The 13,784-nt window shown below is 33.7% G+C and overlaps 1 protein-coding gene across 1 annotated transcript in view; it reads left to right on the top strand.

Moving 5' to 3' along the window:
• Window positions 1-13,784, top strand: part of LOC124540015 (anillin-like) — a 66,357-nt gene that overhangs the window by 28,624 nt on the left and 23,949 nt on the right. The gene's annotated exons all lie outside the window — the stretch shown is intronic.

Below are 13,784 nucleotides of genomic sequence, written 5' to 3'. Positions count from 1 at the left end.
ATAGGAAAATTGTTATTGCTTATGCAAATCGATCCCTAAGACTTCGTTTGTCCTTAAGTTTCGATGATTTTACTTAGCAGTTACTTGCGTGATAGACAGAGTCGGATTTAAAGTTCTAGAGGCCCTAGGGCCACATAGCAGTGGAGGCCCTGGGGCCACAAAGCAGTGGAGGCCCTAGACCAACAGGAGCGTGAAGACCCTAATAATTATATTATTGATTACTAAGTTTTTTTTTATTTCAATCTATGATTTATTTTCATGTATCAGTAACTTTTAAAACATTAAGTAGTAAGATTATTATAAATTGACTATATCTCGGTATTTGTTAACACGTTGAAAATTATTGTAGCCCCTCACTCTTGTGGAGGCCCCAGGGCAGTTGCCCCGGTTGCCCTCCCCTAAATACGGCCCTGGTGATAGATATTATAGATAAGGATATGAAATTCACGCCTGTTACTTCAATAGTGTAAATCTCATAACATCTTATCTCTTTCCAAGGTTAGTGGCGCATTGGCGATGTAAGTATTGGTTAATATTTCTGCCTACCTGCTATGTATTATGTGTGAGAGGCGTGATGGCCCAGTGGTTAGAACGCGTTCATCCTACATATGATTGCGGTTTCAAATCCAGACAAGCACCACTGAATGTTCATGTGCTTAATTTGTGTTTTATAATTCGTCTCGTGCTCGGCGGTGAAGGAAAATATCGTTAGGAAATCTGCATCTGTCTAATTTCATAGAAATGGCTGTTGTTGTTGTTTTTGTAGGTAGTACAGCGTAATAGTGTTGCTAGTTTTTCACACATTTGAAGTAATAAAATAATTACTATCACACGTAATTAATAAGTAAGTAAACAATTCGTTATGGTAATGGAGACATAACATGACAAAATTAGTCATCAGTGGACGACTGACAAACAAAGATAACTTAACTCTGCTCTAACCTGATCGCAGCCCACTGCTGGACAACGCACAAGGTGCAACGAAGGCTCCGGATTTCTTTCCGCATCTAGCCCGATCACCTTGTTTATAAACACGTGACATTATGCTACGTATTGATTTCGTATTGTTTGTTATATGTGGGTATCACTTACACCGCAGACACCTGTGTATGGTTTATATTTACATGTTTATTTACCTCATTGCGATTATCATAACTTTTTTTTTTATATGTGGGTACTTACTGGGCGTTTTAAACGATGTTCATTTTTTATATATCTTTTTTTTTGTATTGTACTCGTTGTTATATAAATAATTTCTAGTGCAAGAAGTTAATGTGTTAAATAGCCTTTAATTATATTGGCCTTTAGATCGTATAGGTTTTTGTAAGATGCACAAATCGATCGAAAGACAAATTTATGTGTGAAATTCTGAGTAGGCCTCATTTAATTTATTTATCTTTTGAATAAAATTGACAAAATAAATTAAATGCATTTTTTTTATATTAAACTTATGTTAAAGATATTTTAATCTGAAAGGAATATTTTAAGTATTAGGACATTTGCAGGCAATGCCTAAAAAGCAAATGCAAGCACTCCTTTCATAATTTGTCATTAACTATTTTTATTATAGTGCGTACAAAGATTACTTATTTAAACTTAGTGCTTTTGGACCAATGATATATGCGGCACAGACTCTGTATTATAGATTCGGTACTTTCAATGGATCATCAGCCATTATGTCAATGTTTTACTAACTCTACTGAGATGGTATGTACGAGAAGTTATACTAAACCACTCGCCCTTCTAACCAGAATAGTATAACATTAAGTATTGTTTATTGGCGTTAAGGTGGTACGTAGCCATTCACCGATTGATTCAAATATATTGTTACAAAGAAAGTTTGTAAGAGGCGGGTTCTGTTGAATTAGTCTTTCCCTAGATATCAGACTTTCCACAAAACGATCGTTTTGTTCGCTCAATCTGTTCCAGTCTCATCAGGCGTTGTGTTTATTTCCTGCAACGTAAACACCTCCGACTGTCGGTCGGAACGCTGTTTAATGTGTTATTAATGGCATCGAATGTAAACATTTACTCGTAAGTTCCTCGGAGCAGCTATTATTTACGTATTTTCTACGATTTCTGTTTGTTTACATCAAGTAAGACGAACATAGACAACTGAACAACATAGCGAAGTACTATGTGACGGTGGTCAAGCATCTAACTTAACCCTGATAAGATACATATTTGCAAAATTCCTGGCGAATTTTATCAAGGAAATATAGACAGAAATTCAAAAAATCACAACTGTGTTTCGAACTAAATCTAAGATAGTCGTAATGTAAGATTAAGATGGGTTCCTGCGAGTGTAAATACCTGGGTAGGTACCACCCATTCATAATATATATATTCTACTTCCAAGCAACGATATTTGATAATATTTTTGAGTGAGCCAGTGTAACAGGCACAAGGGACATAACATTTTAGCACCCAATGTGGTGCATTGTCGATGTTAGGAATTCTTAATTTTCCTTACAACTACAGCCTATGGACGGTGGTAATACTTACCATCAAAATGTTAATAATAAAATTCAGTAAGTCAGTTAGTATGATTGGACAAGTATAACGTAACGCTTTCTAATACAATACAAAAAATATCATCGAATATTATAATAACGTAATTTCTGTCGACGATCTGATAAGAAAAGTTGTTTTGTTACGCGCGTTATAGCTCGAAATGATGTATTGTTTGGATATCAAAAACAAAAGAAATATGTCATAAATCATATTTTTATAAAGATCTTTTTGTCTGTCCGTGAATATAAAACAAAATTATATATTACTTATTAAGCAAAACGTATATACTACAGGACAATTACGTGACCATTTCCACATAGAAAGATGATTTCAAATGTATATATAGTATTCTGTAGAATTATGAAAACGGAGTGCTATAAGGTATAAATAATATTATAAAATTAAAGTTATTAATTTCGGGATATTTACCATGTTTTTTATTTTTGTTCGGTGGAGCTCGATATTTCGACATCATTTATAGTACGACACAACTTAGATGTCACATCGGCAAAATTCGTAAAACCGATCACATCCGAATTGAGTACGCTATACTAAATTATCAATATTTATTTCTCATGCGAATATGATCTTTGCACAAACGTAATAACTTGTAATATCATATGACCTAATATATTTGTCAATTTGACACATGGTTTTACATGCACTTACAAGCACTATGCGTCGAATGGCGCGATAAGGAGCTATTTCTATTGGTCGTGTAAATCGGCAGTAATCGGTTTTAATTTCATTCCATTGCGTTTTCCGATGCTACATCTAATTTGTGTCCTACTATACGAATGTCTTTTTCACGAGACTGTCATAAATATCCCGAAATTATTAACTTTAATAATAAAAATAACCATGTTAATTTAAAATCTAATATTATGATAATTTTATTTGTATATAATTATGAACACAATGCAAAATAACAAATAAATGTTCAATCATAAATAAAGATAAAACATAAGCACATGTCCACACGTGTTTTGAGCTTCAGTTCAAACTATGGAAATTCCATCCGATACGATAGTACAGGCAAGTAAACACAGATGATAATTATACAGTAATAAATAATACAGTTTTAGTTTGCGACGACCTCCGTGGTCGATTGGTGTGTACACTGGTTTTCATGGTGGTCCGAGGTCCCGGGTTCGATTCCCGGCCGAGTCGATGTAGATCATCATTAGTTTTCTATGTTGTCTTGGGTCTGGGTGTTTGTGTCCATCGTTACTTCTGATTTTCCATAACATAAGTGCTTTAGCTACATACATTGGGATCAGAGTCATGTATGTGATGCTGTCTCATATTTATTATTATTTTATTTATTTAGATATTTTGGTCGTAAAAGGATAATCCATTATTAATAAATCCACCGTAAATGGTTAGTAAAAGGTAAAGCCGTACATAAGATATTATACATACGTATAATATTCTTCTCTAAAATAGCCCAGCTGCCCTTCTATTTAAATACAATAAATTGTACTAGCATATATATTTCGTATATAATGCAAAGTTCACGTGGATAAATATCGGAGTACAACTAAGTGAAATAAAAATGGGCCAATTGTTTTAAATTAAATGTCTGACAGTCCTAAAATGATCTAGGGTCGTTTAAAATTTCGGAGCTCTTCTATTACAAAAAATTATGGGTCTATTGTTTTGAATTTAGACGTTTGACAACCCTATTATAATCTAGTGTCGCGTGTCATTTAGAATCGCAGAGTATAGAGTAACCAAATTGTTTTAAATTGAAACGTGTGACAACCCTACGGTAATTAATTTTTACCTTTAAAATCGTAGGGTATTGCTACTGTAAAAAAAACATTTCCCAACAATTGTTTTGAAATTAAACGTGTGACAACCCTACGATAATCTAGCGTGCGTTTAAAAGAATAGCGGTAATAAAACGGTAAAGTTTTCGATCGGTTTTGTTTGCGTTCAAGTGTGTCACCGTGTCTGCGATTTGCGAATATAATGTAAATAACTCGGCATACATTACATGCTAAACAGTACATGTACATGTACATGTGGGACGTGTAACGGTGATGCATCTTGGGTTTTTGGGTTTGTTTTTGTACGCTCAGCATGTCCTTTGTCCGGAGACATTTTGTTTTGGATTATTCATAATTATAATAAGAGCTTATCTTAATATAACTACATATTAGAAAACTTAGTCCGTCTGTCAGTATATTCTCGATAAACTCCAAAACTACTGAACGGGTTTCATGCGGTCATAGACTGAGGGATTCATATTGAAGTTTTGAAATAGAATGACAATTGTACAAGCAACAAAAAATATATAAAAAATAGGTAAAAAAATTAGAAAAAAAAAGACTTATGTCCATCCGTGAGAACGTGGGAAGGGTCGCTAGTTTTAATTAATATAGTAATTTATTTGTGTAAGTTTAATTGTGTGTCGCGATAATCGATAAAAGGACACTTGATAACTAAACGCGGAGGGCGAGAGCTAGTAAAGGATCAAAATGAAAATCTATTTTCTAATAAAACAAAAGCAATAATGTCTTTGTACATATAAGCTTGTAGTATCGGTAAGTCTAAGGAGGATCGCCTATGAAGCTAGCAGGGTTCATTTTTTATATGATCCTAATTCAAAAAGTAATATTGCATAATGTTCGTTATGTAACGTATAGATTTAAACTGATGTCGACCCACAAAAATGGGTTTACGACGTTCCGTCACACAGAGCGGGTTTACAGCTCGAAAGTGGAACAAACGAAATGTTCACGAAAATGTGGCTCGCCTTTGAAGAAAATCTCTGCAAACCACGATGCACATTGTCGATTCTAACGCTCAATAACTCGCGGTTTTATCTTCTGTTAAAGTTAAACTTTCTCAATAATGTGTGTGTGGGTTCCTTTTTAATTCTAAATTTTAATGTAACGTTTCTGATTCGATTTAATTATCGCTGAAGGCGCTTTAATATATTTTCTTTAAAACATCACGCTAATTGTGTTAAAGCGTATTGTACTGTTAATTAAGACATCACAATAACATAAATAGTTATTGTAATAGTTCAAAGGTTAGCTGGCTTTTGGCTGGCGTTTTGCTGGTTAGTCAGAAAGTAGGTAATTATTGGTTCTTTAATATTTGGCTGTTTCGTACGTTACCCAAAGTAAGATTTAGTGTTATTGATCTGACCAATAGAGAACGCTGATTGGTTATCAAATCTGTCATCGACTGTGATCGACCAATTAAAGTGCAGATTTAAATTAAAAGAATTATTTAATATCGATCAGTGTTTCAAAACTAAAAAAGAGCTTGTGTCTTAACAATTGTTTATAACTTTTCTTAACGTAGCGAATTGTTCTTTGATTGGTTTATTAAAATGAGAATATCATTTATAGTAGTCCTTTTTATATCAAAAATCACTATGCCCACGACTCCGTTCGTATTTGAATTTAACAAAAAAATTATTGTTTGTTGCCTAAGCTACTCATTACATCAGCTATCTGCCCGTAAAAGTCTCGTCAAAATCGGTCCAGCCATGCCTGAGATTACTCGGAACAAACAGACGGTCAGACAGACAAAATGGTAACAAATTTGTTTTGGTATATGTACCGTGTATATATACATATGCATTGATTAATATAGGGATATTTTAATATTACAAACAGACACTCCAATTGTATTATATGTATGGATTACAATAAATCGTAATTCTCACATACGAGTGTGGTTTAAAACTGCATTGTGCGGTCACACCAGTAGCGTTTCAACGGCGCGTCGATTTGGACAAATGCGTTGTTGTATAATGTTGTAAAAGTAGGTCTATGTGACGTATCGAATCTTCTCGTTTACATATGTCAACTTGCGTAAGTCGGAACGGAGGCAGATGTACAACTTTATATATTACATATAAGTCTAAGTGACGTTGAAGATAGTCGAATCAAAAAAGTCCCACTGCGAAGTAATTTTCTTTGTTCTTTATCCATGTAGTGCTTACGCCGGTTTTGATAGGTACTCCACTCCGAGGTCGCGGATTTGACTCCCGGCCGAGTCGAAGTAGAAGAAGTTCATTAGTTTTCTACGTTGTCTTGATCTGGGTGTTTGTGTTACCACCGTTACTTCTGATCTTCCATAACACAAATGCTTTAGCTATAGTACGACACAAATAAGATGTATCATCGAAAAATGCAATGAAATGAAACTAAAATCGATTACTGCCGATTTACACAACCAATAGAAATAGCTCCTTATCGCGCCATTCGATGCTATTCGTCGCGATAGATTCTCTCGTCAGTTCAACCCGAAAAAACAAGTGAATGTAAATCGACGTGTCGAATTGACGAATATATTAGGTCAATACAAGTCGAGATGGCCCAGTGGTTAGAAGAGTCGAGATGGTCCAGTGGTTAGAACGCGTGCATCTTAACCGATGATTGCGGGTTCAAACCCAGGCAAGCACCGCTGATTCATGTGCTTAATTTGTATTTATAATTCATCTCGTGCTCAGCGGTGAAGGAAAACATCGTGAGGAAACCTGCAGGTAACAAATTTCAAAAAAATCTGCCACATGTGTATTCCACCAACCCGGATTAGAACAGCGTGGAGGAATATGCTCCAAACCTTCTCCTCAAAGGGAGAGGAGGCCTTTAGCCCAGCAGTGGGAATTTACAGGCTGCTGTTGTTGTTGTTGATATTATAAGTTAATACGTTTGCGTAAAGATCATATTCACATAAGAAATGAATATTGATAATTTGGGATAGCGTAGGTACTCAATTCGGATGTGATCGGTTTTACGAATTTTGCCGATGCTACATCTAAGTTGTGTCGTTCTATACTTACATTGGGATCAGAGTAATGTATGTGATGTTGTCCAATATATAAGCTTCACGTGTTTTATCCACTCCGCCTTATCTGTAATGTTATTGTTACGCATGTAGGTAAACATGACGCAAGTACATGACAGGGTATAATTTAGAAATGTCATGTGAATGAAACTGGATCACAGTACCGTGTACTTAATGTAAAGAGATCGTCACAAAGGAATACAACGTATACTTTATTTGCTATTAACTAAACCCCCACGATACTCAGTAACGACCACATTACATTAGTAACTTTCTCATATATTGTGATGTAGTACAATACGAATTCTATGTCATATACATTACTAGTTTTGTACCGCGGTTTTGCTCGTTTTAGGGTGTTTGTTGTCATGTGCCATGCAAAAAAGTAGCCTATCCTTTATTTGGTCAAGTTTGATTCATACCAAATTTCATCAAATTCAGTTGATCGGTTTGGTCGTGAAAGAGCAACAGACAGACAGATCTACATTATTTTTTATAATATTAATATAGATTTATAGTTTGCACAGTAAATGGTAGTGCTGACTGCTGTAACTTGTGTAAACGAGTCTTGGTATTTTTGATAGATGAATCAGTGAGCCAATGTTATGAGAGTAATTTAGTTTATTTATTTATTATTAGGGTTGTAGGTTTTAAAGAAGCTTATGTCCTTTCCTACTAATAAATCGAAAATATAAATGCAAATTTCAATCAATCCAACACTTGAGTTAGAATTGCGTGTATGAATGATTAATCATTCAAATTGCAAGCTACAACCTTCCCGACTTGGATGGTAAAAAGATAATGAATAATTAAAAAAAAAAAAATTGACCGAGTGGATTCAAGCGAGCCATACCGGGTCAAGTCTGAATCAACGAAAAGTTTCAAAAAAATATCCATAAAGTGCAGAAGAGTTATGTATATCTACATATATATATATACACACATAAGAAAATTAAAGTGTATGTTTGTAATATTAAAAATGTCTGTATATATGGTACATTTACCAAATCAACATTATTTTTCTGTATGTGTTTTTGTTCCGACGAATGTCTGGAACAGCTGGACTGATTTCGACTTTACGTATGTTAGATGGCTAATTCAATACAAAGTGACTTAAGCTACAGCAACAACTTTTTGTATAATCCAAACGCCCACGAAGTCGCGGTCACTGCTTGTATAAATACATATGTATATAGTCGCTTGTTTAATAACATTTGTACATCCGAATTTACTTACGAGTTACATCATTAAATCACCGATCAAGGTTGCTTCGTATGTCGTCGACCTTGCCCGGACAGCTTGGCTTACAGAGCCCTTTATAAACGTACCTTTTTGTTCATATGCTATATTTTTATCTGTTGATATGATGCACACAATTATATACCGCAATTCAACTGAATATGGAGTATTATAGCGTAATTAAAACGATGCAATAAAAACTCGGCGTACTGTTTGCATTGGTTGGTAATTTTATAATTATCTATAAATTACTATAGGTTTTTATTCTATGCAATTATTGTACGGATTGTATTTATTTTCTTTTATTTCTTTGTCGATTTATGTAAATGTTTTATAAAAGATAATTTAAGAACGCGATTGGTACGAAGGCATTAAATGTTTCTAGTACTTATTTTATTCGTATAGTAACTTATGTGTGACGAGCGATCCGTCCCATCTTCGATAGGCAATTTATGAATAAAGAAAATGTATGTATGTAGTTACACAAACTCAAAGGATACAACATCTCATTTCCTTAAAATCAAAGCACAAACATTAGTAGGTATTTCTCTTAGGCGGTAAAGGGTATGTATCCAGGTGGGCTTGTACAAATCCAATTAAGTAGAAGTACTATGAAAGCTTATAATTGGGATTACAAATAACTGATTTATGACCTGCAAAACAACAACCGTTTACACAGCCGTGCGTGGAAGCTCTTAAAAGGAATATTTGCCATAAAAAGTTATGCAGCATTGGTCGTAAAGGATCTTTCGATAAACCTACTTATCTAAGAAATAATTTTTCTAATCATAGTAGGCCCTGAGCACGATCTCTCAAACAACCAATCAAACTCCTTTGTAACATGATTGTAGAAATTAATACACTATAAAGTCCGCAGGGTCAGGCTATATGGGTTGGCTGGTAGTTTCAATGTCTCAGGATCGAATCTGAACTTTTGGTCCAATGTACCAGTCCATACCAGCCAATTGTCCAAGGAATCCTTATCCTAGCATATCTCAATCAGAGCATGTCTCTTAGTGATATTTCAACAGAACTAATCAATTTTAAAGTTATAATTAACAACAAGAAAAGATTCTTTAATTATTATCTGTTTCTATATTAAACTTTATTTCGACAATTTTTCTCGTTTAAATGTCACAGTACATTTGATATGTTAAGTTTATTTTGGATAATAACGTATTACATAGATTTCAATAACGTAGGATTGCATGATGTAATTTCTAGTGAATCTTCGTAATTAGGTACTTACTATCAACAATTGTACAAAGACATCTTCAATCTTTGCATGTTTCAAATTTACCCTAGTCGCTATAGATGAATATATTACTATTATATATATTTCATAAGTGTTGATTTTATTTTAGTTAATATTCATTACTTTAACATTATATGTATTGCTATCATATATTGTTAAGGATGTAACGTATATACCTTATACAAAATATCTAAAGTTTATTTGAGACTTTAATTAATAATTAATCTTATTATTTATTAAAAGAGTACTTTTTAGAAAAAAAACGCCTGAATTTAGGCTCGAGTTCCATCATGGGACACTAATTATTGTAAAGAATACCATTGTATATCTGTTTTCCGTTTCTTCTCGCTTGAGGCTGATTTCCGAAACGGTGGTAGTATTAATTATCGGCGATTCAAAAACGCTTCATTGTGTAGTCTACTTGTAACAAAATTGTTTTGATTTGATTTGGTGCCATACATATTACAAAATATGAGAATACTTAATTGTAGTATAAAATGTGATAATGTTAAGTCTTTTGTCTCCATAATAATAAATAAATAAATATGAGACAACATCACATACATTACTCTGATCCCAATGTAAGTAGCTAAAGCACTTGTGTTATGGAAAATTAGAAGTAACGACGGTACCACAAACACCCAGACCCAAGACAACATAGAAAACTAATGATAATCTTCATCGTCTCAGCTGGGAATCGAACCCAGGACCTCGGAGTGGCGTAACCATGAAAACCGGTGTAAACACCACTCAACCACGGAGGTCGTCAAAATTCATTTATTCAAATTCATAATAAGTATGAATAGCTTTTGTTTTTAATATAATATAGGTATAATAAAGTGTTAACGATTTACCTGAATACAGCGAATTAGTAATGCAACGAATTGGATTCATTTTCCTGCTGAGAATTAACTTCCATTATTTATATTTTATGCAGACGTTACACATAATACTAGTTGCCATGCGCAACTTTTCTTGCGTGTGTTTGTGTTAAGTCTGAATGGATGCTAGCTACCTATGTCATCTTCGACAATGTGTTTGCAATATCAGTTTCGTGTTTTTATATTTTTCCTAAAGTTTTGTTAGAATTATACATATATATGTATTATAGTCTTGGGCACGATCTATTTAGTTAACATTATATATAAAAATGCATAATTTATACATGGCAATAGTTTAATAATGAAGCCGTAATCATTAATATGTCGATATAAGGCGCGGCTAGATTAAAACTATGCGGAAAAGATCTACGTGCTATTTAAAATTGTATGCTCGTTCTGATCATAGATACACAATTTTTTATACTACATATATATATAATATAATATGTATACACGTATATGGTAATCAGTATGCGAAACTTTCAAATCTAGTTCTCAGAATTTTATCGAGTCATGTTTTCCCCCTGTGTCGAAGTGAAGCCAGTTACAGATTTACTAAAAATAACCCTTATAAGGTGTTAATATCCTGTTAGTGGTATACACGAACAACCAAAAAAATCGTTATATTTTTTGTTTAATGTTTGCTCCTAAACTAATATGCGTTAGTGGATTAATATTTTCTGTATCCATAAGTATAAAAAGTGATGTTAGTCTGTCGTTGGGCTGTCTTTTTATACGACTACCCCAGACGAGTAATATTTTCAGAGTTCATACATGTATATGAGTTTCTATATTCGCCCATATAGAAACGACTTTAAATGCGTAAAGAATTTGAATATATTGGGTGTATCTTAAAAAGCCCTTACGTTATCCTGAGTGAAAATGTCTATAAATTAACTCATCATAGTCATCTAGGGCAGGGCATCATACTCATCTAGGGCAGTAGTGTTTGTTAATATCTAAGGTAAATAGTATAAGCCTAATTAAATAAGACAAATATTGGCAATTTCATTAACTATGTCTTTAAAAAACCTTACTCTACAATGATTGGTCTGTGCATCATAGAGTTTGGTTTAACGTTTTACAAACTGCCTTACATCAAAGGTATTTTTGTCACGTAAAAGAGGTTCTTTATTTAATTGTTTCAATGGTCACGTGGTCAGTTACAATGTATCGAGAGAACGATAAGTGTCAACGTGTTGCGTAAAACTTAAAACTAATACTAACTTATGTTGACCTACATAGTCCATCGCTCTATTTGTTTTCTCGCTGTTATAGTAAAATAGCTTCTTAATATAATAGTTTACACACATTAAAGGTTATCTTATATATAAAATAGTTCCATTTTATAACCGTTAATTTAAATTGAATATGGACTTTTTTTTAATGAGATAAAGAGCAAATATTGGCCATCCTTACATTGCCAATGCGCCACTTTAGAATCTATGAAGTTATATTCCGTGTGCCTGTAGTTACTGAATACTGTTTTTTGGTGGTAGAATATCTCATAAGTGAGTGTTACCTACGCAGATGGGTGTGCCTTAATACCAATTAATAGAGAACACTTCAAGAACTTAATTTATATATGCTATACGTATAAGTCTTAAAATGGCGCCAAAATTACTGAATTTCAATACAACAAAGCGGAATTAAACTGTAATACCTTTTTACTGTTAAATTTTAATTTCTAAATAAAATATCTGATTCATAATAATCTTGTGAAATCACGATCGAATAGTCAGCGGCTATTGTCGTCGTAAAGGGGTTTCATTATGAAACGCATCCACTTACCGGAACCGAACGGCGTTTCCGAAAAATCCAATAGAACCGATCGACCGTGGAAACGTTGGCGACAGCTGAATAGCGGGCGTGGGACTTGCGAAGATCACGGCGCAATTGCCATGCGAACCTCGACCCTATCGCGATGTCAATAAGAGTCCCTCACGTCGAAGAATTGACAGATCTCTATGACCGATGGCTGGCGATCGGTGCCATTTCGTCGTGTGACGTTCGCTAAAGCACATTGCTCTGTCGTCTGTGTATTTTATTATTTTATAAAGATTTCGACCAAGCTGCAACGTTTGTGAACTTTTGATATTCTCTGACGATACTCGTTGGTATTTCATGAATACCAGTTAAGTGTTGTGCAAATAGTAAACCTGTTTCTGCAAGATATGTGAGTTGATATATCATGATTTATAATGTTTATTTGTTTTATTAAAATAATACGAAATTAAAGTAAATTTCGAAAGGTTCAAGGATCATATTACTTAATCTAATTATATTTGAAATTATAGAATCTCAACCTTATTTTATAAATGTTTCTCATCGTGGTTACTACAATCTTACATTTAAATTATTTTAATATTTCTCTTTAATTAAGGAATATATGTACTCGTATATTTATTATGAATAGTATATTTTCAAATGATATATACATATATGTGATATTATATCACTTTGTATATAATGTCTACGTGGTAATATCGGACAATTTCGTAATAATCAAAACGCGACATTTCGAAACAGTCGCACTAAATTATCTGCTTTTATATATATTTAACACCAGAGAGGCAGTTACTCGGTTTCCATAATTACGGCATTTGTGTAAATAACTAGGATTAGGTTTTACTATCGCAGTTCCCACAACACAAGTACTATATAATACCTTAGCGACTCGCCACGGCTTCGCACGTATTGATACTAAAAATACTACAAAATTTGTTCATTTACGACATCACATTAGAGACTGATAAAATTATCAGTGTTTTTACTATACTGTCCATGATTTTATACGAACAACTTTCCTCTCGAATCAATCTATCTACTCATAAAAACCACATCAAAATCCGTTGCATACTTTTAAAGACCTAAGCATACATAGGGACAGACAGCGGTTAGCGACTTTGTTTTATAGTATGTAATTAATCTAGAGCTCCTTTATTTCCCAAACCTACCTCTCGTAATAAGTTGTAACATAGGATAACTTCATTGGTCACAGACGACTAGTCGATGTTGATCAGATTTACTGCCGTCAGCAATAGTTTTGTAATTGTGTTCCAGTTTTACGTGATGTCTTCGTA

Source organism: Vanessa cardui, chromosome 24, assembly GCF_905220365.1.
Source record: "Vanessa cardui chromosome 24, ilVanCard2.1, whole genome shotgun sequence".
NCBI classification, from domain to species: domain Eukaryota; kingdom Metazoa; phylum Arthropoda; class Insecta; order Lepidoptera; family Nymphalidae; genus Vanessa; species Vanessa cardui.
The sequence above is the reverse complement of the archived record's forward strand: the minus strand, read 5'-3'. Positions and strand labels throughout refer to the sequence as shown.